The sequence below is a fragment of the Austrofundulus limnaeus genome, unplaced genomic scaffold, assembly GCF_001266775.1.
Source record: "Austrofundulus limnaeus strain Quisiro unplaced genomic scaffold, Austrofundulus_limnaeus-1.0 Scaffold542, whole genome shotgun sequence".
Lineage (NCBI taxonomy): Eukaryota > Metazoa > Chordata > Actinopteri > Cyprinodontiformes > Rivulidae > Austrofundulus > Austrofundulus limnaeus.
In genome coordinates, this window is record NW_013952944.1 from 261,765 (window position 1) to 270,602 (window position 8,838).

At 40.6% G+C, this 8,838-nt stretch overlaps 1 long non-coding RNA gene across 1 annotated transcript; it reads left to right on the plus strand.

Moving 5' to 3' along the window:
* The first annotated feature begins 7,713 nt into the window (after nt 1–7,713).
* Nucleotides 7,714–8,552, plus strand: LOC106530645 (uncharacterized). The gene is made up of 2 exons (XR_001311815.1): nt 7,714–7,753; nt 7,832–8,552. It is a non-coding gene; the product is annotated as an uncharacterized LOC106530645 (long non-coding RNA).
* Nucleotides 8,553–8,838: the final 286 nt, after the last annotated feature.

The following is an 8,838-nucleotide window of genomic DNA, read 5'->3' on the forward strand; positions in this document are numbered from 1 at the left end:
GTCTGAGAGCGAAGTGCTCTGTTAGGAAAGGATGGAACAATAAGATGTTTAATAAATGATGGAGCTTGGTTGTTAACAGCTTTGTATGTTAGGAGGAATATTTTAAATTCTATTCTGAATTTGACAGGGAGCCAGTGGAGAGAAGCTAAAACTGGAGAAATATGATCTCTCCTTCCAACTCTGTTGGTTATTTATTTATTTTGTATGTACAAGTTATTCCTTACATAAAGCCAGTGTTTTCTTGCTATATAATTAATTAACTAATCAACTGATTAATTAATTGGGATTGGAGTGTTGGTTCTTTCCTGTAATTTATATTTTAAACTCACCTTTTTCATCCTTTTTCCCACCAACCATAGAAAGCGCATCGTCAAGTCCAAAACCTCCTTTTTCTTGTTGTCCTCCTGCATCTTGGCCTCCTTCTTTTGGCTGCTGGCCTTCCTGGGCTTTCTTTCCTCCTTTTCCACTCATGACTTTGTTCACGGTGTCCTCCACCACTTCACCTGCAGAACAGCACCAGGTGAGTGCACACTTTTACAGACAGGTAAATTTACTGGCCACTGGCCACCATGTCATACTGGACCAGATCTTATAGACATTATAGAGTGGAAATTACCAGTGATAATGAGATAAAGGTGGGGTCAAATTTAACAAATTGGATGTGTCATGTTCAGTTTGTCATAAAAAAAATCTTTAGATTTGGGTCACATATGGATAAAAGTAAATCTGATTTGGGTCACTTTTGCCTGCAGTTTGAACATAACGTGAATGTGTTAAACAACTAAAGTGTCACAGCGGGTAATGGAGCCAAAAATGTGTGGAGGACAAAAAGCTTTGTTAATTTGTGTCTTGAATAATTTGGTAGTGAAGAAGAAACCAGGGGAAGACTGAATGTACGTGTTGCAGAAAGACATTCTGCTGGAGGCTGAAGCTAAGGAAAGGTGGCTGGATCACAGGTGTGAAGGCTTTGAGACATGGCAGCAGTCATGGAAAGCAGCTGAAAGCGCTGGTAGAGACACATTTAGCCAGGGTGGCTGACTGGGTGTTTGAAGGACAGGCTGGGTGATTAGATAATGAAAATAAGTCCATCTTTTAAATAATAGGTGAGCCATCACAAAACGAGGGTTAAGTCAAAAAGTGGTGTATGGAGAAATAGGCAAATATAGTGTTTTGACTAAAATGTTACCAAAAATTGCATTTTGTCAAAATATAATGAATAAAAGCCTTATTAATGTATCATTTGAATGAACGGTCTGAAATATAATCATAAAACAAAAATTTGAAGCACTTTTTTGATAAGTAGCAACAAAAAAAAACTGATTTTAAGGGAAACACCTTAAAAATTTGAGACTTTCCCTGTGAGTTAGCAAAGTTTTGTTTCTTTTTAGCTGGGAAATCTCAAGTATAGGTCCTCTGGACGGGTTCTTCTTTAATGAAACGTTTCGTCTCTCCTCCAAGAGACTTCTTCAGTCAGGCTTTTGAGCCCTGCCTCCATGTGACTGATACTCACATCACATGGCTATCGATGACACCTAATTAACACCTATTGTTAACAGGGGTGGAGTGATACTGCCAATGGCAGCGCTGTAGGAGGGGGACAACTGAAAACGGAGGCCTCCACCTCTGTTTAATGATGGACGGTCTTTCTTCACAAAAATGTCTTCTTTTACTCCTCTCTCAAACCAACGTTCCTCTCTATCAAGAATGAGAACATCCTCATCTCTGAAAGAGTGACCGCTGGCCTGTAAATGAGTGAAAACTGCAGAGTTCTGGCCATTAGATGTAGCTCGTCTGTGTTGGGACATTCTTTTGAACAGTGGTTGCTTTGTTTCCCCGATGTATAACTGGTCGCAGTCCTCCTGGCACTTAACAGCATATACAACATTGCTCTGTTTGTGCCGGGGCACCGGATCTTTGGGGTGAACCAGCCTTTGCCGTAATGTGTTTTGGGGTTTGAAATCCACTGGGACATCATGTTTAGAAAATAAATGTCTCAGTTTCTCCGAAACACCCGCAACATACGGAATAACCACTGGTTTGGGTCTGGGTTTGGGGTCTTCATTTTCACCTGAAGGTTGCATGGAATCCTGTCTGTGTTTCCTGTCTGCTTTCAGGAAAGCCCAGTCAGGATAACCACACTGCTCCAGGGCCTGTCGTGTGTGTGATTTCTCTTTCTGCCTGGCTCCTGGGTTTGTAGGGACACTGTCTGCTCTGTGGTACAGAGTCCTGATCACTCCTAACTTGTGGTCCAGTGGGTGGTGGGAGTCAAAACGCAAATATTGGTCTGTGTGGGTGGGCTTACGATACACGCCTGTTTCCAACCGTCCTCCATCCGAAACCGAGACATCGCAATCCAGGAACGCCAACCTGCCATTTTTTACATCCTCTCGTGTGAACTTAATATATTCATCCACCGAGTTGATGTGATCAGTGAAATGTTGGACTTCCTGGGCTTTAATTTTAACCCAGGTGTCGTCAACATATCTGAACCAATGGCTCGGTGGCACCCCTGAAAAGGACATCAAGGCTCTCTTTTCCACTTCCTCCATGTACAGGTTTGCAACAATAGGAGAAACTGGGGATCCCATGGCACACCCATGTTTCTGCCTATAATATTGCCCCCCGTACGTGAAGTAGGTTGACTCCAGGCACAGTTTGAGGAGTTGGCACACTTGTTCTCTGGAAAGTGTGGTTCTGCTGCTGAGAGTGGTGTCTGATTTCAATCTTGCACAGACCACATCCACTGCCTTATCAACAGGAACGCACGTGAAGAGTGATGTAACATCAAAAGAGACCATAGTTTCATCCGTCTCCATGATGACATCCCTCACCTTGTCCACAAATCTCAATATTTAAATATAATTTGTACTTTCCTCTTTATAAGGACATCAAAAATTCCTCATTAAAATGACATAAAATCAGGATTCAGACCAAATATTTATGTATTATTGTAACCAACAAGACAAATTAAGTCATATATATGGATTTAATTATGATATCAGAATGATCCAGGTATCAAAATCTAGCTTTTAAAGCCAAGAATCTGAAAATGTAATTAAGTCATTTTGACCAAATTTGACTTAATCCTTATTTTGATATGATGGCTCACATATTTATTTGTACATCACCTACTTCATTAGAAGTAAAATAACACAATAGTGATAATAAGGATGATAATAAGGAATAAGGTACGCCTGTGGGGGTCCAAACTATAATTTTGCCAAGGCACATAAATGACTAGACCTGGTGCTATAAAGCCAATGAGAACTTTAGCGTGTGCACTCTGCCCTTCCGTTTATTGGAAAAGTGGGGAGCAGAAGGATGCAGGATGATGGGAGTCAGACAGCTGGCCCAACAGCTTTGTGTGGGCTCTCAGAGCTTACATCATCAGGAAACTGTTGGACTGCAGTTTGAGACCAGATTGTGGGAGCAATGTTTAAAAAAAAAACGTGTAAAGAGTGTTTTTGTTTGCTGAACAGATGCTGATGTTATTGGAAGGGACAGTAGGAGGAAGAGTTCTGATGAAGAGGCTGGTTTTTCCTGAAATGCTGGGTGTGTGAGAAACGTGCCAACTGAAGTTTCTGTCTAAGATGTTCTCACAGTAAAGCTGTGAAGTAACTTTTAAAAAACTGAGCTCTACTTGTTGGGTGTCTTTGTGGTTAATAATGCAGACTAACAATACACAACAGTAATTTTCCTTTAGAGAGAAATGTGTCCTCCACCCCTTCCATTACCAGTCAAAAGAAAACAATAGAAGGTGGAGCTAAAGTCATAAAAAACTTGCCTGCAGGTATAAATGATCTGAATGTCACCAAGAGAGTTTTACTGTTGTCCATTAACCCTTTCCTTTCTCATGCTTTTAAAACTAACAGCTCTGCAGGAATACAACTGGTAAAACACAACTTTGTAAACCGTTCTTTGCTGGCTGCCATCTCAACAAGGCAGAGAAGGTAAGGACAGTTGGTCTGCAGGTACAGTCATTTTCAAACTACCAGCCATTCCTTTTTTCACGCACTTTGAACAGTGATGCATCTAATTTATGAAGTGATATTTTGCAAGGCTGACACACATGTGCAAGGCAGTCTGTCAGTTATTTTTAAGTTTAAGCAAAATGTGTCCATAGACTGACTGGCAGTTTTCTGAGCTGTTGGTTTCACTTTTACAGCCAGTGTCGCTTCACGTTTTGTTCACCTTCGTGAAAAAATTAGGAATAACTTTGGCAAATTTTCTTCACTGACCTCACCCATTTCCAAGTCTTCCAAGTGCAGCATTTAAAAAAAAATTGGGATTAGGGTTAGGCTAACTGATGTTCTTGTGTGCAACATGTTTCTGTGTAAATATCATGTTAGAATGTGGACACCTGCAAGCTTACAGACAAGTGTGGCTTTTATTTGGACTTTTAATCCTTGAATCAAATGCACAAAAGAGAAGGCACTGCCCCTTTTCCACTAGTGCCACTTAGTGTAGTGTCGGTACGGTTTGGCACGGTTTGGTATGGTTCCAGTATGGTTTGGTATGGTTCCAAGCCATTTCCATTAGACCAGATTTATGGAACCAGCCCTTTTTAGTATCTACTTCATTGTGGTTCGAAGCGGCCCCAGTCTACACCAAAATGTGACATCAGAACACAGTTCGTCACTGATTGGCTGGGGGGCAGAGTCCCTGGTTGTGTCTAAGCTGCCTTTACAACAACAACTCAAGGAGCCATTTATTCAGTTGTAGCAGTGACATTAGTTGTGTTTCCATCCAATTTTAATTCAAATTTTAAGCAAATTTTTAAAATTTCAGAACTTATTTGGCAAACGTGTTTCCGTCTCTCATTTTGTGCATAAACTTTTTTCGAAAAACCCAAACACCAACTCCACCAACCGCCCAAAACACACCCACTGGAACCGGACTGCACCGTCAGTGGAAAAGCACCCTATGCTTCCACAGTAACTAGTCCTTTGAATTGAACCTGGTTCTCATGCCTGTGGCATTGATTTAGAGCCCTTTTTTTACTACTTAGGCCACTGCCTGAGCAGTCAAAGAAAAATAATTCTTGGAGACCCTTTTATAGATTCAGAGAAGCTCAGAACACTGAGTGTTTCTGACCTCATGTCCTTAATCCAAGGAACATGCAGGTTTGATTAAAACTCAGTGTTTTTTTGGAGAGCAATGCCCCCCCCACAAAAAATAAATAAATAAAAAGAAGGTCCCAACCCGATCAGGTTGGAAGTGAAGTTTATTTAATCTGTTATTATTTCTGAGCAGTCAGTGGTCACTCTGATGAGAAATAAGTGTGTTCATACAATTATTCAATGTTCTCTGGTTCGTATCTGCCTAATTCTTTTTACTTTGCATTAAAATATCACAGAATGAATATATTAAAATTAATTTATACAAAATGTCTGTAAAAAATCAGCTTCAAATTTATTTTACATCTCAAAAACTGTAAGAAAATGTCATTATGCCAAGCCCCATGCCCCCCATCTATATATCTTATTCACAAGGTTATTGGTTTTATGTTATTGGTTTGTGAACAGCAAATAATTACTGGAGTCAGTTAGCTGCTATTCAGTTGACAGAATTTGTTATTATTTCAAACAAATATTTTCTGACACTCACCTGCTTTCTGTCCAGCCATTTTCGCGATCCCTTTATCGCCCATCATGTTTTGCATGAAGTTGGCCATGTCTTCGATAGAGTGTGTTCAGGAAGGATAGAGTGTCTTCAGAATGATTCTCCACAGGCTTCAGTTTTATTCACGCAGGTGTATTATCCCTTGCAGGTGACACCCTGCAGAAGAATCAGGTGTGGTGACGCCCAACCGGTGACACAGGTCTGAAAGCAGGAAGATAAAGAATTTAATTTAGGTTTCACATGTAAATGTTGTGAGTCAGTGTGTGTGTCAGGGACAGTTTCTGCTGCAGGCATCAACTGCAGGTTGGGTCACAAATGTCAGACTTTTTTATGTTTCTTTCTGCAGCATTTTTTGAAAATATATGCTTAAAAAGTTTCAAAAAACGTTTAGAAGATAAATCAATTGGACTTCTATCCTGTCCATGCCTCTTCACAGACAAATACTTAACACCTCAAGGTCAAACTGAGAAAGCGCCAGACTGGAAATGTCTTTATCTACAGAATAAAATACAACATAATAGAAGAATAGAATAGAAGTGCTTTGTCTTTTTGAAAAAGCTTTTGAGGGGATTTACCATGTCCTGGATGACTAAGAATCCACACCAGCATATTACACGAGATAAGAGTTTTAAAGATAAAATTCTTCACTGGGATACAATGGAAGCCAATGAGAGTTTGGCATCATAAAACACTGGTTGATAGAACCTTTTCTATGACCTTTGCTGCCACCTATTTGTCACAAATTACTCCTGAATCTTTTCTCCATCCACTCCATTTTCTCTTCTGCACCTCTTTACTACACTCGTGTTCCTGGACAGCAGGGGCGTTTTTAGGCTCTTGAAACATCAGGGGCTTTAGCCCAGACCTCTTCTTCCTCTTCCCTCTTTAAAAAGTACTCTTTCACGTCTGTATTTATCCATTTATCAACATCATGTGCTGTTACAATTAATTTCTGTCAGCAGTAAGGAGCAGTTATATCGAAACTACATGTTGCTGATATCAACTAAACAAGTCAACTAAACATGCTCTCACATTATTTGCTTATTTTATGCAACAAGAGAATAGTTCAAATTTTAACCCAGTCTCCTCTGTTTATTGCTCCCAACAGACATATGAACAGCTCTTACAGAATTGTTGTGTTCTGGTACATGCAGACATTAGTACCACAGAGGAAAAGAAATACACCAGATAGGAGGCTGATTGCAGCCAGACCATCATTTGATCATTGCCAGAATCATCTGCTGTATCAGTAACAGCTCCAACACCTCAACTAAAGTCAACTAAACATCAGATCGTCCATGGTGACAAAACAGTATAACTTTTTAAGAACAAGAATGTACATATATATTTAATTGAACTAGTTGAATAGAAATGATTTGTAGTGATAACAGTAAGTTTCACCTAGGAGCACCAGCAGAACAAAGTGAGTCTAGGAGGGTTCAGATGCGGAGACCCCAGGAATTTATGAGAAAATATACTCAAAACTCTGCATTTTGCAGCCATTTGAAGTGCATTTTAAGAGGTGGCCACCCCTTTACAAAAACATAAAACCTTTACAGTATGATGGTAATGGTAATGGTAATTGGGGATGGGTACAACCCAGGTGAGCGGGGGCCTCATAAGTGGGCCCATTGCTCTCCCCAAAAGATACTGGGCTTTAATCAAACCTTTTTGTCCCTCGGATGAAGGACACCAGGTGAGAAACCCTCAGTGTTCTAAGCTTCTCGGGATCCACAAAGGGGTCTCCAAGATTTCTTTCCCTTAGACTACTCAGAGCCAAGCATTGGCCTAAGTAGTGCAAAGAGGTCTCTGATTCAATGCCGCAGGCATCACACAGACCATTGTCTTGGAGTCCCTTCACCATTTTATGGTGGTTGAGCAGATTGTGCCCAGTTAGGACTCCAATCAGTGTACTTAAAGTATTCCTTGTCAAGGCAAGAAGGGATTTTCCAAATCCATGATTTGGGCTGTTTATCAGTTCCCGTGCCTGTCTACAATCCGTCAGCTCCCTCCATCGGATTGAGTGTTGACGTCTGATCCATGCCTGTAGGGCAGTCCTGCAGATTGTTGTTGAAACACCCATAGCAGGCTCTGGTCCTTTAAAGTGGGCCTGACTGCCAGCTCTTGCAAGGTAGTCAGCTCTCTCGTTACCATAAATGCCAGAATGTCCTGGTACCCATTTAACAGTAACACTATTATCTCTCCCCAGTTGGTTGACTGCTTCGGCACACTCCCAAGTCAGTAGTGACGTGAACTGCGGCCCTTGGAGAGCTTTAATAGCAGCTTGGCTATCTGTTGGGATGAATTTTTCCTTCTGCATACTCTGAAGTTCTTTTGAGAGATGCCACACACTGATGGATTGCATATATCTCAGCTTGAGATACCTTTACAAAACCGCCTAGTGGGTAACTATACTCTCTCTTGCTATGGTTGTGCAGAATCAGCACCCCTGCACCTGCTGACTCCTTTATAAGGGATCCATCTGTAAAGCAGTAGAAATAATTTGGAGACAGGTCCACCATAGAGAAATTACTCCAGGCTGACCTATCTTCAATCTCTGTCTTAAAACTTGGTTCAAAATTGTGTTTTTTCACCATTCTATCTCCAGGGCAGTATGATAGTACTTACTGTAAATCATAGTCTACATAGTCTTTGAGCTGAACTTTATCGAAGATCATATTTGCAAATTGTGATAAGTATTCATAATGACCACTTGGTGTATTGAAAGCCATCTTCCAGTCGTCGCCTTCTCTTATTCAAACCAAATGGTAAGCATTTCGTAAATCTAACTTTGTGAAAATCTTAGCCCCCTGAATAAGGTCAAATGCTGTACTCATTAGAGGAAGCGGGTATTTGTTTTTGATTGTGATTTCATTTAATCCACTATAGTCAATACATGGACGCAAGGACCCGTCCTTCTTGCCAACAAAGAAAAAAACAGCACCAGCAGGGGAAGAGGAAGGTCTTATAATACCTGACTTTAGTGAATCATTAATATAATCTTGCATTGCTTGGCTCTCCGGTTTAGATAAAGAGTATAATTTCCCTCTAGGAGGGATGGTTGAGGGTAGCAAATCAATAGCGCAATCTTATGGTCTATGGGGTGGTAACACTAAACAGTTAGTACAACAAAAGGTAGACCAACCCAAAATTTCTTTATTCGTCCAGTCAATGAGAGGGTTATGTTTATTTAACCGTGTTGCCCCAAGGACAATG